The following is a 22,422-nucleotide window of genomic DNA, read 5'->3' on the forward strand; positions in this document are numbered from 1 at the left end:
GAAAAGAAGGATGAAGGAAATAATTGGAGTGATTACCTGACATGAGTGTGGGATTGAAAACAGGATAGGGATTGACCTGTGACTGTGAAGAAGATTCTATTGATCCAGAATTCTCACCAGAGACTCCTCCTGCACTAGTAGCCATACAAGAAAAGCTTGTATTTGCAGCATGATGTGTATCACCTAGAGCAGTCCCTGTCCCAGTGGCTAGCAATTTTTCACATTGTGCTTTAGAAATGGGACACTGATTTCCAGCAACCAAGGCACCATCTCCAGAATTGAAAGATGCTTGATTTGCATTGGCTATTGGCTTGCCTTTTGGCTTGTAACCAAGTGGATAGCCGTGCAATTTGTAGCATTTCTCAATAGTATGCCCTGCCATATTACAGTGAGTACAGAAAGGCCTTTCCTTTCTCCCATTTCCTTTGAAGCTTCCCTTGGAATTTGCATACATCGCCATTGTATCTGACTGAGAAGAACCTGAAACTCCATGACCAGCACTCTTGTGAGATTCCTCTTGTAAGATTAGTGAATAGACTTTGCTCATTGAGGGGAAAGGATCCATCATAAGAATTTGGCTTCGAACAATGTCAAAACTATCATTTAGTCCCATCAGAAATCTCATCACATAAGCCTTACTATGAGAATTATTCAAAGTCTTCATAGCACCACATGAGCATTCTAGCATTGGTTCATAATTCAGCAATTGATCCCATAATCGCTTGAATTTGGTATAAAACTCAGTCACAGACATTTGATTTTGAAGGATTTGAGATATCTCAGTTTGCAAATTGTAGATTTTAGGTCCATTTCCTTGTGAGAACACATTCTGAAGTTCAATCCACATCTCCCTTGCTATTTCACAATACATGATATTGCTTGAGACATCCACATGCATAGAATTAATCATCCATGAGAGCACCATAGTATTGCAGCTCTCCCAATCTTCATGTAGAGCTTATTCAAGATTTGGTTTCTCAATCTTTCCATTTACAAAACCTATCTTCTTCTTCGTAGTGAGGGCAAGCACTATAGCTTTTGACCAGGATTGGTAATTCCTCATTCCTAACAAAGGCTGTGTAATGAGAATGTTCCCTGGATTCTCATTGGAATTTAAGAAATAGGGATTAGGAGCAACAGAGGCTGAATTATTTGGTGAATTCGAGTTTGTGCGCATGGATTAATCATTGACAGGCTCAGGGGATGTACAAGTGGATTGATTGTTTACTTCATTGGACGCCATTGCAGGACCTTGAAGCTCTGATACCATAACAAGGTTTGTACTCTCAATCTAAATAGAAATTGAACCTTTATTGATCAAAGATTGAATGAATACAACCGAATGATTTACAAGCCCTGATTTTATACTTATATATAGAGACTAAGAGCAATTAAGTATAACTGTCAAATAACTAACTTCCTAAAATAAAGGAAAATCTGTTGCAGCTACATTCCAGCTCATGCTCACATGTTCAATCATCTTCCCAATATCCTTGCATACGTGGCGTCATCTACTGCATTGAGTCCAGTACTTGATCATGGTGAGGCATTGCTTCAATCATAACCATAGCAACTGTTTGATCAATGCCTTAATCAACTTGAAGTTGTGAGCTGATTTGATTAGCAAGATGGATTTCTCCTTGATGCAATGAAGCATTTTGTTGAGCTGTTTTAACATAGATCAATAATGGCTGGATTGAAACCAAGATAATGATATTGTGTTTTCGTACATCATAAATTCATATAATTATGTAACTTCCAATTTTTTTGTTTTTGTCCTTTTTTGGATTAGAGCGTGTTTGGTTGATGGGATTTTATCACTCACTTTCTAAATTTTGTGGCCCACACGAACTTTTTTTTTTTTTTATCAGTTTCTTAATTTAATTTTTATAACTCAATACTAAAAAAATTGAGTTTGAAGATTTGTTTGAATACCGTTTATTTTGCTGAAACTGAAAACTTATTGCTAAAAGTACTGTAAATAAAGGTAAAAGTTAATTGAAATAGTATAGTGAGACTCATAAATAGTATCAAAAAGTGCAGTGAGACTCATGAATAGTAACAAAAATAAGCTGAATAGTAAAATAATTTTAATTTTTCGTTGGTATCTAAACACACACTAAGTTATGGAAATTAAAAACAATTTTTTGATGTTTTCAAGTGATGAGAATTGAATTTTTTAGTGGTATTTTTGTAAAATTAATCTAATAATAGGACTCACCCTTATGAATTGTCCTATCACATACATTCTCTCTCCAAAAATCAATTTGGCCTTCTCTCCACTCCAACCCGCTCTCTTTCTTCTCCTTCTTCATATTTTCTTTTACCAAAGATCTCTTTCCTCACTGGACCTCCATTGCTCCTCTACAGACCACCAGTCATCGCTACCACAAGCCACAACCACAAGCCATCATCAGATCGGCTTAAGCTCAGGCTAAATTGGGCCTTCGTTCTCTCTCTCTCTCCTCCCTTTGCCGGATCAGTTTCTATCTCTTGAGTTTGGGTGATCGTTTTCTCTCTCTCTCTTTCTCCTCCCCTTTGCCAGATCAGTTTGTCCTTGTGTCTAATTTTATGACTTGAGTCTCTGATCTAAGAATTCTGAGCTTGGGTTTGCTATGTTTGTGGTTTAGGTTTCCTTTGCTTTTGTGTGTTCGTGGGTTTCGATTTTTGGTTGTGGTTGTTGAGGCTTGGGCTATGGTGGAGGTTGCTGGTGCATTCGTTTGGATTTTTTGTGGGAGGTTGTGGTTGTGGTTAAGGATAGTTGGTGGGTTTGGATTTTTGGTTGTGGTTATGGGTTTCTTGTGCATTATTTTGGATTTTTTGTGTGGCTGTTGGTGGTGTTGATGGTGGTGGATTTTGAGTTTGTCGATGGTGGTGGTGATGGAGCTGGGATTAGGTGTAGGTTTCATGTTCTTTGTGTAGAGTCACACTGGTAAGGGAAGAAGACAGTTGAACTGAGTTATAATGATGGCTGAACCAAACATGCCCTAAATAATATATTGCCTTGACAATTTGAACCCATGCCTTTTCTCTTTAACCTCCAGGCACTTAATGTTAGTTTTCGTAAGCAATAGCAAATAAAATTTCCATCTTCATTCAAAGATTATTATCTCGCACAAACATGGATTCACATCTCTCTCTCTCTCTCTCTCTCTCTCTCTCTCTCTCTCTCTCTCTCTCTCTCTCTTTAGGGTTTTGTAAAGTATCATATGTCACTATCGTATTTTGTTCGCCTTTTTTTTTTACATACAAAATTTTAATTTACTTTAGAAATGTCAAAAATTGTATGTTCACATTGTGATCATAGGAATGTTGAAAATGACTTAATTTGTCCCGATCAAATGTTGGATTGACCAATTATATGATTCAACAACTAAATTGACCAAATCCCTTTATTGACCAAGTTGATTGATGATCAAAGTCAAAATTTCATCATTCTACATCAAAATACATATTTCCAAACATGTTTCACAAGTTTAACCACAATTAACCTTGGTTTGACATTAATTTGACCAAAACTTCAACCATTTGATTGCGATAAATTCGAGCCTATATTGTATATGTTTGAATTCCCTTTAAAATAACTACTTACGGGCCTGAATCGGACTTAAAATGAGCAATATAATGCAAAAAAAAGTAAAAAAGTGCATAACACTTGGCCAATTTTGAGACGAGTTCATAAGCTTGATTTTGATTAAATCTTGATTGAATTATAATCAAATAACCACCGATTGGCCCAATTAAGGAATCGTTGGAAATATCTAGCACATGAATTTCAGTTTTGCATGATTGGATAGCAAAAAATCCAATCAAAACAAAATCAATTTACAAAAATATTTGATGATGCCGAAAAAATCACTAGTGAGCCACACGGTTCTCGCACACTTGAAACAGCACCTGCACAACACCAAAAGCTGAAGACCTTGAGAGGAGTACCGGTGTGGTACCGGCCAAATACCCTCTGAAGGTCAAGTTAGAACTTCTCACAACTCTAAAGTGTTAGAACGGAGTCAATTATACGTACCTTGGTTTGTGAGGGTATTGGGGTTTTTATAGTAGTAGAAGGTTGACCTCTCTTCCTTGGGTTAGAAGTCTTTTCCTTATAGGAATCCTCATGAGTGTATATTGTGGAATCCTTTCCTTGTAGGAGATTAACACTAAGCGTGGGATACAAGACATTTCCTTACATACTCATGCGTGGTGATCAAGTTAAGAATACATTGGAGCCGTCAGCTTTAGGGTCGTTAGCTTTGCCTACTCCTTTGTCGGGGTCGTCAGCTTTGCCTACTGCCTCGTCAGGGTCGTCAGCTTTGCCTACGACCTCGTCAGGGTTGTCAGCTTTGCCTATTGCCTCGTCAGGGTCGTCAGCTTTGCCTACAACCTCGTTAGGGTCGTCAGCTTCGCCTGCACCCTTCAGCTTTATTAGGCTACCCATCTTCATTGCCTAAGGTCAACTTGTCGGCTATGCGGTGAGTTTCATGGACTCCCTAACATTGTCACTTACTAATGGATCCTGACGAAGGTTTGCTTACCCTCTTCAGCTTGTTCTTATCAGATTCCTCTTATGCTTACTGTCTTCAGCTTACCGTTTTCAACTTACTCTCTTCAGCTTACTCTTCAGCTTACTGCCTTCAGTTTACTACCTTCAGCTTACTACCTTCAGCTTACTGTCTTCAGCTTACTACCTTCAGCTTACTACCTTCAGCTTACTGTTTTCAGCTTACTACCTTCAGCTTACTACCTTCAGCTTATTGTCTTCAGCTTACTACCTTCAGCTTATTGCCTTCAGCTTAGAGACTGATGGCTTCATCTTGCGTAATGTCTTTAGTATGCATAATAGAGCTGACAGGTCTTTGGAGATAAACTTTTAATTTTCCAATTAAAAATTCCCCTTATCAGTTGCCCCCCACTCCATAACCTCGTCAGCTTTAGCTAACGGGTTATGGAGTTAACATCGTCAGAAAGGTCACTCATGTGTGATGCCTCGAGCCGCCTTTATTAAATGCTTGAGCACGTGGCGCAAACTGATCGATTTTGTTTTCGGATGAGCCTCTACAATCAACACCTGTGGGCAACACTATTTTTGAGGAAGGTGACGATCTTACCAAGTCCGTTGCTTTTTATTTGGCATGTGTGTCTATCCTTGGCATTTGTATGTATGTTAGGATACGCTCGTACTTGGTAATTTTAAGGCGAATCCATCCGCTTAGGGTGTCTTTTAGACACGTCTTTTTTAACAATTTCAAACCATCTTCTTCTTTGAACGCGTCCTTTTTGTGGACTGGTGAATTTGTTCACGAATCCATCCATTTGTGGATAATGGCGTCAGTTTGCTTTTACTTGATGGACTCATCCACTTGTGGGACAAGTCATACATTCATCCACTTTGTGGATAAGTTCATTCATTTTTGAGGGTGAGGTCGTCCACTTTGGACTCATCAATGTCATCCACTTTGTGGATTTAATAGGGTCGTCCACTTTGTGGACTTATTGAGGTGCAGTGTTGGTACCTCGTCACCATTTTGGTTGTCCACTTGTAGGCGACTTAGTATGGTGATCATCTACCCATAGTTGACTTCGGTCATGCGTCTACCCGTAAGTGACTTAACGTAATGACTATTCACCCGTAGGCAACTTTGACCATGCGTCTACCCGTAGGTTGCTTAGCGTAGTGACCGTCTACCTGTAGGTGACTTAGCGTAGTGACTGTCCACCCGTAGGCGACTTTGGCCATGCGTCTACCCGTAGGTGACTTAGTTTAGTGACCGTCCACTTGTAGGCGACTTTGGCCATACGTCTACCCGCAGGTGACTTAGCATAGTGACCATCCACCCATAGGCGACTTTGGCCATGCATCTACCCGTAGGCGACTTAGCCATGTCTAAATAAACTCCTCTTATTATAATAAACCATGCATTCATAAAAAAAGTAGTTCTTAAAAAGAAAACGAAGACCTGCCCTTTGGGCTTTGTAGCAAAAACTAAAGTAAATAGGAAAACTGAGGAGTATAACTAACATTCACTAAGGTAAACTAGAAATAAAGAGGTGCCACTCTTCATGCCATCCTTTTTACTGGTAGTACTTCCGTAGGTACTTGGTGTTCCATGGGTGGTGTAGCTTCTGTCCGTCTAGCGTCTCCAGTTCTTGCCATCTTCCGCCCTCTGTCCTGTCTCGTATCCTCCTACCTTTCTCTCTTCTCTCGAGTCAGAAGAGCGTCTTCAGCATTCTTGTACTTGGTGGCCCTGTAGAGTACTTCCAACATGGTCTTGGGGTCATTTTTGTATAGTGAAAACAAAAACTTACCCTTTCGCAACCCATTTGTGAAGGCTACTACAAGTATTTTGTCGTTGGCTTCGTCAATCGATAGCGCTTCCTTATTGAAGCGCGTTATGTAGGATCTCAGCGTCTCGTCCTCTCGTTACTTGATACTCATCAAGCATGCCGTGGACTTCTTATACCTGTGTCCCCCAATAAAGTGTGTAGTGAATTGAGCACTTAGCTCTTTGAAAGTGCTGATGGAGTTCGGCGTCAGTCGGCTAAACCATACCCTTGTGGGGCCCTTCAGCGTTATAGGGAAAGCCTTACACATGATTTCGTCCGCTACCCCTTGAAGGTGCATCAAGGTCTTGAAGGTCTCTAGGTGATCTAGAGGTTCCTTCACTCTGTCATAACTGTCTATATGCGGTATGCGAAATTTATGTGGTAGATGGAAGGAATTGACAGCTGCAGTGAACGACGAGTCGATGCGATTTACCAGATCGTTAAGGTCGCTGGATACCCGTCCTTTGAGGGCATTCATCATGACCTCCATTTGTTCATTTATTGCCTGTATCTCTGTGGCAATGTGTGGTTGAGTTGCATCCGTGAGGGATGGCATGCTCAGATTTTGACGCTCTGGTCTACTAGGAGCATTACTGCCCTTCAGCCTTTCTCATTCTCTTCTATCGGCACTGGTGCCTTCTTGGTCCTGCTCTTGAGTGTCGTGACTTGCATTTTTCTGGCGTAACTGTTCCTCCAGATCGTTGTTTTGCTTAGTGAGGCGTTCCATGGCTGCAATGAGAGTTTGCACCTGTCTCTCGAGTGCAGTTGGGCGTGGTTCGTCTCCTTGAACGTTGTTGGTGGTTGCCATCGAGTGAGTAAATACCATGTAACTCTTTGTCTGGGAAGCGATAATATGGCTTACAAGTCTTAAAAATCGTTCCCACAGACGGCACCAACTGATGATGCCGAAAAAAATCACCAGTGAGCTACACGGTTCTCGCACACTTGAAACGGTACCTGCACAACACAAAAGCTGAAGACCTTAAGAGGAGTACCGGTGTGGTATCGGCCAAATACCCTTCGAAAGTCAAGTTAGAACTTCTCACAACTCTAAAGTGCTAGAGCGTGGTCAATTATGCGTACCTTGGTTTGTGAGGGTATTGGGGTTTTTATAGTAGTAGAGGGTTGACCTCTCTTCCTTAAGCTAGAAGTCTTTTCCTTACAGGAATCCTCATGAGCGTATATTGCGGAATCATTTCCTTGTAGGAGACTAACACTAAGCGTGGGATACAAGACATTTCCTTACATACTCATGCGTGGTGATCAAGTCAAGAATACATTGGAGCCGTCAGTTTTAGGGTCGTTAGCTTTGCCTACTCCTTCGTCAGGGTCGTTAGTTTTGCCTACTGCCTCGTCAGGGTAGTCATTTTCGCCTACGACCTCGTCAGGGTCGTCAGTTTCGCCTACTGCCTCGTCAGGGTCGTCAGCTTCGCCTACGACCTCGTTAGGGTCTTCAGCTTCGCCTGCACCCTTCAGCTTTATTAGGCTACCCATTTTCATTGCCTAAGGTCAACTTGTCGGCTATGCGGTGAGTTTCGTGGACTCCCTAACATTGTCACTTACTAATGGATCTTGACGGAGGTTTGCTTACCCTCTTCAGCTTGTTCTTATCAGCTTCCTCTTATGCTTACTGTCTTCAGCTTAGCGTTTTCAACTTACTCTCTTCAGCTTACTCTTCAGCTTACTACCTTTGGCTTACTACCTTCAGCTTACTGTCTTCAGCTTATTGTCTTCAACTTGCTGTCTTTAGCTTAGAGACTGACGGCTTCATCTTACATGATGTCTTCAGTATGCTTAATAGAGCTGACGGGTCTTTGGAGATAAACTTTTATTTTTCCAATTAAAAATTCCCCTTATCAATATTGAAATGGGAACTTTAGAATAAAAACATTGATTTTGACATCACTTTCTAAAGCATCTAGCTTTTCAAATATGACAATTGGAACAAAAAATGGATAGCTTTAGAAATTAGACATCGTGATCTTTCCACAACAGCTTATTTGAGCCAAATAGACGTTGGAATGGCCGGAAAGCAATGCCGTAAGAATAGGACAAATTATGTGAAACCCATTTGAATCAACTTGGGTGCCCTCTTTAATCTTTACGCGTGAATTGTAGGACAAATTATGTGAAACCCATTTGAATCAACTTGGGTGCCCTCTTTAATCTTTACGCGTGAATTGTCCGTGGCTCATGAAAATTGGATAAGCGGTAGGTAGTTTCTTCAAGTAGAAGCGATTTCTAAGTCTTGGTAGAAATGGCACCACAAGATCATCTCTGGATGGTAAGATATCACTTGTATACGATTGGGAAAAAATCAACTTTTAGAATTGACTCCATGTGGACCAGCCAATTTTAGAGTCAAATAAATTTGCGCAAATTTCCCCAAAAGACATAAGGTTGGATCCATTGGACAGTACATTGTGAGACAGCCCAGGAGCGTTTTTGGCTCATTTTTTAGCCAATTATAAATCTCATGCGCAGGATAGAAAAAACTATTGTTTGGAGATTAGTGTTTTTTGGCGTGTTATTTAAAGAGAGAAAAACTGTATTGCCGCATCTTGTATTTTTCTTTGTGAAATGTAAAATCACTGCAACTCCGTGTACATAAGCAAATTGCCAAATCATGTAAATATTGTTTTGTGTGATTTTTTTTTTTTGCGCATTTTTTTTTCTTTCTATTTTTGCATTTCACATTTCTGAGAATTTTGTGTATATTCCCTACAATCTAAACTTCACATTGTGAACAATATGGGTCATCCAAAACTCTTCTTTTACAAAGATTGAGTTCGGTAGGGAGGGAGTCATTACAGAATCTCCAAATAAAATGCTGAATTTTGGAGGAATGGGCAGACTAACAACGTAAAGGCCAAGTATATAGTAAGTTAGGCAAAATTTTGAAAAATTAAGAAAAATAGCATCTCGAGTTTTAGAAACTCGAGATCCATATTAAAACTCGAGTCTTAAAGACTCGCTTTGCGAGTGTTGTTGGACTGAAAATGCCACATGGATCTCGAGTTTTTGAAAATCGAGTTCCATGCAAAAAAAATTTATTTTGATCGCCCATATAGTGGCGTTTTTAAGTCCTATGGTGACGTTTTAAAGCCCTATAGCAGCGTTTTCCTGCAAAAAAAATTTTATAAGTGTTCAATACCAGGTTCAGGGAGACCTATAGTGACGTTTTTAAGCCCTATAGCGGCGTTTATGGAACTCGAGTCTTTAAAACTCGATTTCCACGTGGATTTTTTCCACATCACACTTATCCGCTTACAAATCAAGATTTAAAAACTCGATTTTTATCTTGGAACTCGAGTTTTAGACACTCGAGATGCTAGTTTTCTACATTCTTTTGAAACGTGACACCTAACTAAATTTTTTAATATTTGTTGTTATTTAGAAAAAAAAATCGCTGAATTTTGTTGGAAACCATGAGGTTCCAAAACCTTTCCATACAGCATTGGATTTATGGCAGTACAGGTCCCAAGTAAGCTAGCCAGTTTGGTATATATAAGCATCTAGTATACAAACTTAACCTAGCAATTACCATCCTGAGTAGATGCCTAAATGAACACATCTTCAGAGTAAGAAGGTATGACATGTATTTGTTTTCTTCTTTCGGCTTCCCACAGATAGAAAGTCTTGTTCCATCTAAAAATAAATCACTGACAGTTGTGAGGAAAGGGTTATTCCAAGAGTGATGACTTGTATCTTCACATGATTTGTTTAAATAATATAGATTAATAGTCTTATAATGTGCAACGTAATAGGTTGGAAAAAATAGCTTCAGACGGCTTTGTAGTCAAACTTTGTCAATCCAATATTATATTATAGTGTATATTTAACTTTACATATGAATCAGTCAGGTGACGCATATTTTGTAAGAGACAGCCTAAACTTAAGCATTTTTTTGTTGGTAAGAGACTTATTTGTTGTTGAAGTATTTTATATATTGCTATTTTATGTGTTTTCATATCCTTAAGTTGGCTTTAAAATAAGATAAGAGACAATATCTCACTTTACTAAGTTAGACGGATATTAATGTTTTCGACATTTCAATTCGAAAAAAAAAAAAAAAACAATATGAGTATAAAGTTTTCATGGAGAATGAGATGGAGATATGCATGAAGTGATCAAATCTGTTTAATTGTGCTAGGCACTGCTTATGAGTTGTCAAGCATTTGNCGAGGACTCCACCTGATCAAGATAAGCTCAAAACATATCCAGGAACGATAAGGATGAGGAAATATCTGAGGGAAAGGCTGCTGCCACCGTATTCAATGCACTGTAACAGCTTTTCTGGCCGCATTTATGTGGAGAAGACCTCTGAACAGTGCTCCATAACCTACCGCCACTCACACAGAGATGAAAAGAAGCTGCCTGACGTGACAGGTACTTGAGCAAATCCATGGATGGGGAGCACGTGGACGGTAGAGATGAGGATGAGAGTGGCTATATAATAGAGGGAGAGGGTTTGTTACAGACCATGGAATGTATGGAAACTGATCAATGAATAGTAAAAAAGAGTGATAATCCTTTGTTGTGAATCCCTTGTCAACTCTAGTTCTTCAACCCATACTCTACAAATTAATTGTCTTTGGGTTTACGTAAAAAAATCGAACCCTACAGGTTCTGTTTGGATTGAGGGGATTTGACATAATTCTTAAATAGGTTTGGATAGGGTTGAGCTATGTATTTGAATACTCAACCTCTACACAATACTAACACGAATTGCCACCCCTAACTAGATGAATGACTGCCCTTCATTCCTTATTGATATCATCAATTCTCTCTCACATTCATTGTAAATGATTTCTTGCTAACGGAAAAAAAAAATAGTTGTAGTTCTAAGCCACTATGTTTAGGTAAGATTTGCAAGGGAGGGAAGATTTGAATTCATATTCTCTTATTTGCTAGAATGGGTAATGTCATTGAACTATGAGACTCATTGCAACTATTTAACTCTATACATCATTAAATTAATCTAAAAATTGGCTCCTTTAACCTATTGTTGTTAATTTAGGATTTTACGTTTTCTTACATAAATATTGTACTTAATTTACAACAACAATTAATAAAAAAAGAAAAGTAAAATCTTTCCTAAGGAAAAATTTGCACAATGTCCTATCATAAACTTCACAATTGTACAGCTTTAAAAAGAAGAAAAAAGATGCGGATTTAACATGATTGAACATATCAATGGGATACAACGAAAACCTTATGTGATTTCATGTTGCAACTTGCAAGGGTTTCTCTTTTTCATTTATAAATCATTGTGACTGGAAAAGACCTACCTTTTAAGAGTTTGTTTAGCTAGCTTATTTTTTGTCAATTTATTTTACTATTCATATTATTTTTGTTACTATTCATAGGTCTTACTGCACTTTTTGATACTATTCATAGGTTTCACTATATTATTTCAACTAATATTTATCATTATTTACAGTACTTTCAATAAAAAATTTTCAGTTTTAGCAAAATAAGCAAATCCCAAACAGACCCTAACTGTGCGTTTGGCTACAAATTTAAAAACCTGCTTATTTTACTATTCAACTTATTTTTGTTACTATTCATAGGCCCCACTACAATTTTTGATATTATTCATGGATCCCATTGTACTATTTCAGCTAACTTTTAACTCTGTTTGTAGTACTTTCAGCAAAAAGTTTTCAATTTCGGCAAAATAACCAAATTCTAAATACACCCTAAATCTTTTTGACTTTTTGTCTAGGAAAACAGTTAAAATTGTCCTAAAAATATTAAAACCCATAGAAGTGACCATGTGATTCACTTTTGGTCTCTGTAATTAAATTGTAATTAATCTTCAGACATGATATTCAAAAGTTTTATTTTTTATTTTTTATTTTTAATGAAGAAAAAACTTTTATTAACACAAAGTAGTCCCCATGAAAAACATGAACAAAACATGGGCGGCAGAAATTACATCAAAAAAATGAACCCCACCACTGTTGAGAGACCACTTAGCCAATACATGAGCTACCATGTTTCCTACTCTACTAAACCAATTAAAGGAAATTGACTCAAAATGTTCTGTTATTAATAGAATTTCATCAACAAAGTTAAAAAGTCTCCGGGGAATATTGTTCCTGGGAGCCTTGATCGCATTTATGCAAAACTTGGAATCACTTTCCACAATAACCTTTTGGATATTCAGTCAACTAGCCACATTGATTGCCTAACGGATTGCCTCTGCTTTTGCTCGGATAGAGATGTTGGTGTTTATCCATTTCGAGCTAGCAAATACCAAGGCCCCTCTCCGGTCCCTGATTTGGTTTCACCAATCTCCCATGGATGGAGCTATATGTGGACATGGCCCCCTCAAATTTTTTTTAAATATTAATATATTAATAGGTACTAATTTTGATAATTTTGTTAAATAAAATTACATTTTGCCCCCTTAATAATGCCATCAATTCTTTTAAGAGTAATGTTATAGCCACAAACTTTTCTATAATATTTTTACAAATTATTGAGGTAGCAAATTCTTATTAGTTTGTACACTTACATCACTTTTTATTTACTAATAACTACTCACCACATTAGCAATTTGTAAAAAATTTGTATTTTTAGCATTTTTCACCTTTTAAAAACCATAAAAAAAATAATAGATTAAATCTAAAAAAAAAAAAAAGAAACCCAATCGCCCTATTTTGAGACAAGAGTTCATAAGCTTGATTTTTATTAAATCTTGATTGAATTATAATCAAATAACCACCGATTGGCCCAATTAAGGAATCATTGAAAATATCTAGCAATGAATTTCAGTTTTGCATGCTTGGATAGCAAAAAATCCAATCAAAACAAAATCAATTTACAAAAATATTAAAATGGGAACTTTAGAATAAAAACATTGATTTTGACATCACTTTCTAAAGCATCTAGCTTTCCAAATATGACAATTGGAACAAAAATTGGATAGCTTTAGAAATTAGACATCGTGATCTTTCCACAACACCTTATTTGAGCCATATAGACGTTGGAAAGGCCGGAAAGCAATGTCGTAAAAATAGGACAAATTATGTGAAACCCATTTGAATCAATTTGGGTGCCCTCTTTATGCGTGAATTCTCGGTGGCTCATGAAAATTGGATAAACGGTAGGTAGTTTCTTCAAGTAGAAGCGATTTTCTAAGTCTTGGTAGAAATGACATCACAAGATCATCTCTGGATGGTAAGATATCAATTGTATACGATTGGAAAAAATCAACTTTTAGAATTGACTCCATGTGGACCAGCCAATTTTAGAGGAATTGACTCCATGTGGATCAGCCAATTTTAGAGGCTAATAAATTTGCGCAAATTTCCCCAAAAGACATAAGGTTGGATCCATTGGACGGTACATTGTGAGACTTAGTCCAGGAACGTTTTTGGCTCATTTTTTAGCCAATTATGAATCTCATGCACAGGATAGAAAAAACTATTGTTTGGAGATTAATGTTTTTTGGTGTGTTGTTAAAAGAGGGAAAAACTGTATTGCTGCATTTTGTATTTTTTCATGTGAAAAGTAAAATCACTGCAACTTCGTGGACATAAGCAAATTGTCAAACCACGTAAATATTGTTTTGTGTATGTGTGTTTTTTTTTTTTTTTTGGCGCATATTTTTTTCTTTCTATTTTTGCATTTCACAGAGAATTTTGTGTATATTCCCTACAATCTAAACTTCACATTGTGAACAATAAGGGTCATCCAAAACTCTTCTTTTACAAAGATTGAGTGCGGTAGGGAGGGAGTCATTACAGAATCTCCAAATAAAATGCTGAATTTTGTTGGAAACCTTGAGGTTCCAAAACCTTTCCATACAGCATTGGATTTATGGCAGTACAGGTCCCAAGTAAGCTATCCAGTTTGGTATATATAAGCATCTAGTATGCAGACTTAACCTAGCAATTACCATCCTGAGTAGATGCCTAAATCAACACATCTTCAGAGCAAGAAGGTCTTACATGTATTTGTTTTATTCTTTCGGCTTCCCACAGGTAGAAAGTTTTGTTCCATCTAAAAATAAATCACTGACAGTTGTGAGGAAAGGGTTATTCCAAGAGTGATGACTTGTATCTTCACATGATTTGTTTAAATAATATACATGAATAGTCTTATAACGCGTCACGTAATGGGTTGGAAAAAATAACTTCATACGACTTTGTAGTCAAACTTTGTCAATCCAATATTATATAATTGTGTATATTTAACTTTACACATGAATTTGTCAGGTGAGGTATATTTTGTAAGAGACAGCCTAAACTCTAAGCATTGTTTTTGGTTGGTAGGAGGCTTATTTGTTGTTGAAGTATTTTATATATTGCTATTTTATGTGTTTTCATATCCTTAAGTTGGCTTTAAATAAGACAAGAGACAATATCACTTTAGTAAGTTGGACGGATATTAATGTTTTCGACATTTCAATTCAAAAAATAAAAAGAAAAAAGAAATATGAGTATAAAGTTTTAATGGAGAATGAGATGGAGATGTGCATGAAGTGATCAAATCTGTTTAATTGTGCTAGGCACACTGCTTATGAGTTGTCAAGCATTTGTGGGAGCTGCTCCTTCGATGGTGAACTCGCTTGTATTTCTGGGCCTTGAAATCCAACCCATGTAGCAAATAGAATATGGGCCGAAGGCCCAAATAGCCCAATTGCTTATGAAGAAAAGTTTGGTTTAGGCCCATTATTTTATACCCAATTATTATATGTATTTTTCTAGCCCAATATGAAACAAAAGCTTAAAAGAAAAAAGTAAAATAAATATTAAAAAAATAAATAAAAAAACCCTCAACAACCTCTATTGTTTTTTTTCATGTCTTATGCTCCATTTGCTTTAATAATAAAATATTTCTCAAAATATATTTTCTCATTTTCAGGTATTTGATTGCATGTAAAATGTAGTCAAATTTATAAAATATTTTACGTTGATTGTAAAATCCTCTATAAAAACCCGAAATAACCCAATTAATATAAATACATGTCATTTTTCTCTCAAATAAATTTGAATTCTAAATATAATTAAATAATTAAAAGAATTTTAATGGTTATACATATATTGATAAATTCTTCGTTGAAACTGTAAAGTCTCTAACCATTTTATCCCAAAAAAAAAACTATGTTTTTACTTCTTTTTTTTAGATTGTATATTAAATGAGTTGAAATTGGTCATGTTGTGTCAACACGCTTAACTAATAGGTTGTGTTTGGGTTGAGGGGATTTGACATGATTCTTAAATTGGTTGGGATAGGGTTGAGCCATGTATTTGAATACTCAATCCCTACACGATACTAACACGAATTGCCACCCCTAATTGGATGAAAGACCGCCCTTCATTCCTTATTGATATCATCAATTCTCTCTCGCATTCATTGTAAATGATTTCTTGCTACCGAGAAAAAAAAAATAGTTGTAGTTCTTAGCCACTATGTTTTGGTAACACACACACACACACACATATATTTACAAGGGAGGGAAGATTTGAATTCATATTCTCTTATATGCTAGAATGGGTAATGTCATTGAACTATGTGACTCATTACAACTCTTTTAACTCTATACGTCATTAAATTAACCTAAAAATTGGCTCCTTTAACCTATTGTTGTTAATTTAGGATTTTATGTTTTCTTACATAAATATTGTACTTAATTTACAACAACAATTAATAAAAAAGAAAACTAAAATATTTCCTAAGGAAAAATTTGCACAATGTCCTATCATAAACTTCACAATTATATACAGCTTTAAAAAGAAGAAAAAAGATGCTGATTTGATTTGATTTCAACATGATTGAACATATCAATGGGATACAACAAAAACCTTATGTGATTTCATGTTGCAACTTGCAAGGGTTTTTCTTTTTCATTTATAAATCTTTGTGACTGAACAAGACATACCTTTTAAGTGTTTGTTTGGCTAACTTATTTTTTGTCAATTTATTTTACTATTTAACTTATTTTTGCTACTATTCATGAGTTTGACTGCACTTTTTGGTACTATTTATGAGTCCTACTATACTATTTCAACTAACATTTATTTTTATTTACAGTATTTTTAGCAAAAAAATTTCAATTTCAACAAAATAAGCAAATCTCAAACAAGCCCTAAGTGTGCGTTTGGCTACAAATTAAAAAATCAGCTTATTTTACTATTCAGCCTATTTTTTATACTATTTATAGGTTCCACTACACTTTTTGAGTTAACTTTTACCTCTATATATAGTACTTTCAGCAAAATAAACAGATTCCAAATAGACCCTAAATTTTTTTGACTTTTTGTCTAGGAAAACAGTAAAAATCGTCCTAAAAATATTAAAACCCATAGAAGTGACCATGTGATTCACTTTTGCCTCTGTAATTAAATTGTAGTTAATCTTCAGATTTGATATTCAAAAGTTTTTTTTTTTTAATTTTAATGAAGAAAAAACTTTTATTAACACAAAGTAGTCCCCATGAATAACATGAACAAAACATGGGCGGCAGAAATTACATCAAAAAAATTAACCCACCACAGTTGAGAGACTACTTAGCCATTACATGAGCAACCATGTTTCCTACTCTACTAATCCAATTAAAGGAAATTGACTCAAATGTTCTGTTATTAATAGAATTTCATCAACAAAGTTAGAAAGTCTCCGGGGAATTTTGTTCTTGGGAGCCTTGATCGCATTATGCAAAACTTGGAATCACCTTCCACAATAACCTTTTGGATATTCAGTCAACTAGCCACATTGATTGCCTAACGGATTGCCTCTGCTTCCGCTTGGATAGAGATGTTGGTGTTAATCCATTTCGAGCTAGCAAATACCAAGGCCCCTCTTCGGTCCCTAGCAACTGTTGCAATGTAGGCTGATTTGGCTCCTATAGCCGCATCACAATTAAATTTATGAATTAATTTTTACAATTCCCTGATTTGGTTTCACCCATCTCCCATGGACGGAGCTATATATGTGGATATTGCCCCCTCAAATTTTTTATTTTTTTTATTAGTATATTAATAGGTACTAATTTAGTAGATTTCAATTAGCTCAATTGGTAAAATCTCTGATAGTTGTATAAGAGATTCAGGGTTCAATTCTCGCCTACACCAAAAATTGATTGGTGTCTTAGTTTGATGATAAATAGTTATCATCAAGAGCGGACGCCATAAGTTTAAACTCTCTAAAAAAAAAGTACTAATTTTAGTAATTTTGTTCAATAAAATTACACTTTGTCTTCTTAACAATGCCATCAATTCTTTTAAGAGTAATGTTATAACTACAAATTTTTCTACAATATTTTTACAAATTATTAAGGTAGCAAATTCTTATTGGTTTGTACACTTACATCACTTTTTATTTACCAATAACTACTCACCACATTACCAATTCGTAAAAACTTTGTAGTTTTAGCATTTTCCACCTTTTAAAGGTCATAAAAAATTAATAGATTGAATCTAAAACAAAAATTTACAAGCTCAAAAAAATTAGCCCAATAACAAAAAAAAAAAAAAAAAACCCAATCACCCTATTTTATCCAAAACAAACAACTTGATGCTTTAAAAAGTTTTAAACAAAAATCCGTAATGGTTAAGTAGTAGAGTCGAATGATAGCTGCTGCACATAATGAGCAGTAGAGCTTCTCCTAATTTCAAGTTCTGGCTTTATCCTGACATCTCCTAATCTCCCTAGGTGAGTAGCTAGCAGTTGAATTTCTTCAGTGTCTCCAATGCTCTAAAAACAGCTAATGCATTTTCCTGATTGCTCCCTCTTGGGACGGAATTAGGCCTTAATGTATCGCTTGGTTTCTAACCTTCCAAATGAGATCTAGAACATGTGCATCAAATAACAAAAATTATTCCTTTTGAACTGCATCAAGTTGGAGCTCTATTGTTGGGGGGGAATTAATAGGGACTCAAAATTAACTGGACTGAGGATTACAGCTAAATGGACTCTGTTCTAATGCCCCACCGGCTATCAAACCACAAAGCTCTCGCAAACTTACAATCAAATGTTAATATTATATTACACATTACAAATTATTATAGTATATTTACCATAGTGTAATTATAACTTTTTCGGTTTTCCCACCAATACTAGGCTTCAAGGGGTTATGACTTATGAGACAAAGAAGACAGCAGAGCACACTCAAGTGAGCAGTTTCCTCCATATGTCATATTTCAATCATGCAACATAATTTACGGCTACAATGAAATTTGTTAGACACGCAAAGTTTTCAAACACATTTTCTTGCCCCTTTTCATTGTGTGGACTAGAATGTGTAGCAAGAGAAAAGAAAACGATTTTTCTATCTTCTAAATTCGATACGTAATATATCAGACATATCACAATGTTGTACGATGAATTACAGCACCGTACCTTACCTTTAATTTTTGGGTCACAGAGCAATGGATCTAGACGGGTTGTAAATTTGTAATATCACCTCAACAAATACGCAACTGTGTCCCATTTAGCTCTGATTCTAATGATAGTAATGCTGAGATATTTTTCACAATAGACCATATGATAAGTTACAATTTGAACAACATCACTTTGATATTGACCCATTAGCCATTACTTGCACAATTTTTATTATACACCATTAAACCAATTAATATGTCAATTGAAAAGTAATTGTGCATCTACAATTATTGTTCTAATAAACACTTTAGCTATTGGGTTAGGTTAATCTTTAAATTTTTTAAAAATTATTTTATTCTCTGTTTATAGACAATACACTTAAGAAAAACTAAGATACAGTTATTTAAATATTTCAATTCCTCAAAAGTTAGTAGTTGAATAAACACTCCCTAAAGTTTTCAATGGAGCCATCTAGAATTTAAATATAATTCAATACAATAAAAATAAAAAATAATTAAATTGAACCATATAATTAAATAATTAAATAAAAATTATAAATATTGAGAAATTTAAGAAAGTGTATTAGTGTAATTTTTTGCATTTGTTTTGGAAGGCGACGTAAAGAGAGAAATGGGCACGGGCGTGCGCGTGAACCACTTCGAATGGATGCTATTGGTTTGGTGCCAAGTGCACAGGAGTGTCGGTTGGAGACAGCTGGGAAAATGATTGACGATTGGACCGAGTGGTCTCAAAAATTTGACAATTTAAACATGTTTGATCTTCGGCGCATGTCGTTTGACCACGTTGGCGTTTGGGCTGTGTCGGCAAGGTCCAACCCATCAAAATAGAAATCCTTGTGGTAAATTCCGTTTGTGGGTCTTTATATATATACATTTGATTCTTATATTTTAGTCATGTTTCAATTTGATCATTAAATTTTATAACTTCATTTTAGTTTTTATATTTTCAAACTCACTATTATTTTTGTTTTTGTTATCATCTCAATTATAGAAAATAAAATTTTAGACTAACAATACAGTTCGTTAATTAGATAGACCTTCCTTGTAAGTGAGATGATACCAGAGATCAAAATAACAACAAATTTAAAATATATATAGAACAAAATAAAGTTATATAAAAACTTGAACACCAAATTGAAATCATGAACAAAATATAGGGACCAAAAATTTAATTTTTACAATATATATATATATATATATAAGGGACCAAAAAAATTAAAACAAATAGCTTAACAAAAATACAAAAGCGGCAAAACACAAAACAAACAAATAAATATGAAATGGTAATTACATTTTACCATCTTAAATTATACCCAAAATTACACTTTGCATTATAAATTTTGTGAATGCACGATTAGTTTCCTGAACTATACCTCATGTTACTCTTTACACCTTGCCATCAATTCTACCGTTATCTTGAATAGAAAACCAAAGTTTAGAATGCAAAATGTAATTAAAAGTATAGTTTAGAGTGGTAAAAAGTAAATTTTATTTTTTTATTTTTAAGAGATTAAGAAGATGAGCAATTGAATATTTTCACGTGATGCCATGCTTTTTCATCTAAGTTAATGGAAAATTTCATGATGGGGTTCAATGTAAAGCAAATGCTATAGTTTAGGGTCGTAATCGTGCATTCTGAAAGTTTATGATGCTAAGTGTTATTAAGGGTATAATTTATGGTGATAAATTGTAATTTCCTTGAATATAAATAAACAAACTGACCAACTGCAATAAGAAAGAGACATCATTTGGTGGCAATTGAGGTGGGTAGTGTTAGTGGCTAGAGAGAGATGATTTGGCAGCGATTGAGATGGGTAGTGTTAGTGGCTAGCATAGGTGGATGTTGATGGTGTCTGCAACTGAGAGACGGAGAGTGACGAAAGTTGAGGGAAGAAAATGATAGTAAGAATGTTAGAAAGAGTGTGTGAGAGGATAAAAGGGTGAAAAATGAAGGGGAGGGTGTTTATTGAAAATGGAAAGAGGGTTAAAAATTTTCAAACTCTAGATTATTAAAAATAATTATGCGACCCTTGATTTTTTTTTAAAATAATAGATAGTATTATAAGATATTTTAAAGTAGCATTTTTTATTTAAATAGGTTACAATTATATTAGTGATAAAATAATTAGATATTCATCGACTTATGATAATCATATAGTTATTTTAATAATTATCTCAAATTTTTAATTAAAGGAAACATTTATCTCAAAAATAAAGTTTCAAAATTTTTTTCTTTTCTTGTCAAATAAAACTTCTCCCTTGCTTATGTTGGCACTCGTGTTTCTATGTACTCTTCTTCTTCATCCTCCAAAAATTACACCACCCATAAAGTTTCAAAATTTTTGCTCTTTTCTTAGCTTCTCTCCTCTCTCTCCCACTTTTAATTCCATATTTCTCTAGCCTATTTGCTTTTTTTTTTTTTTACTGAAGAAGGTAACACTTTGCAAGGTTAATATTAGTAACTACGTTTTTTCTCTACTTCCCAGAACTCTTCATCTTATATTCCTCATTTTTTTTAAGTGTATAAATATTTAATATTACATCTAAATATAATAAATTATTATTAGTTTGATAAAATATATAATCTATAACATAAATAAAATAATGTGATTTTTGATTGGTTATTTGATTTTTTTTATGTGTAGGGATAAAAGCCCAAAATTATGTATTGGGCCTAGGACTCTATTTGAATGCTAAAGTGTGTCCGAAAAGGAAAAAATGATTAAGAAAAACCCCAAGTGGGAAAGATACACCTGAAAATGATCGAGAAATGTAATCCAAAGAGATTGTTCTCCTCGGATATAAAAATTATCGGTCAAGCAAGTACCTGAGAGGTTCGAGTGACCTTCCTAGCAATCCTAATGATAAGGATAAACTTCAAGCATGTATGAAGAAGATAAGAATAGAGAAATATCTAAAGAAAAAACTGCTACCACCGCATTAAATGCACCGCAGCAATTTTTCTGGCCGCATTAATGTGGAGAAGACCTCTGAACAGTACAATCTCAACTACCGCCACTCATGAAGAATCGACGAAGATGCCTGATGGGACGTATATTGAAGTGAACGTTTAGATGAAAACAAGTAGACGATCAAGATAGTCTAAAAGAAAACTATATAAGTGTAAAAGACCTCTTACAAGAGGGGGGTATAAGAAAAGAAAGATTGACTGTAACTCTAAGAATTGTATTAGCCGTTCAAACAATAATTCATCTCTTTGGACAACTGTTCATTTGAATTTCAAGTGTGTTTTTTTTTTACTTGTTCAGCCTTGAGAATTAGTATTAGGCGTTGTTTAATTCATTATCAATTTGGCTCTTTCACCCACTCTCTACAAATTTATTGTTTTGGGTTCGTTGGGCTCATACTCCAAGCCCACAAATTGATACCCTACATTATGCATTCAAAAATTGTCTAATTTTAAAACAATCTTTTACCTATTAGTAATTTTTTTATCCTAATTATTTATACCTAGTAAGTTGTAATTTAATTTGAAAATTTAGATCTTTGACCAAGTTAAAAAGTAAAAACTATTGAGTTATATATAAAGTACTTAACTTGTATTGAATATTAAATTGTGTTTCTTGGTATTAGTTTAGACAAATACATAGTTTATAAAAAATTAACTGATTTTATTATTCGACCGTCGTTAAATTTCTGGCTCCATCACTAATTTCAGCTAACCTCTTCATTTTATTTTTCCATACCATTGGCGAAGAAAGCGCGTTCATAGGCCCTAGGACAA

Source organism: Quercus suber, unplaced genomic scaffold (assembly GCF_002906115.3).
Source record: "Quercus suber isolate HL8 unplaced genomic scaffold, Cork oak 2.0 scaffold_289, whole genome shotgun sequence".
Taxonomy (NCBI): Eukaryota; Viridiplantae; Streptophyta; class Magnoliopsida; order Fagales; family Fagaceae; genus Quercus; species Quercus suber.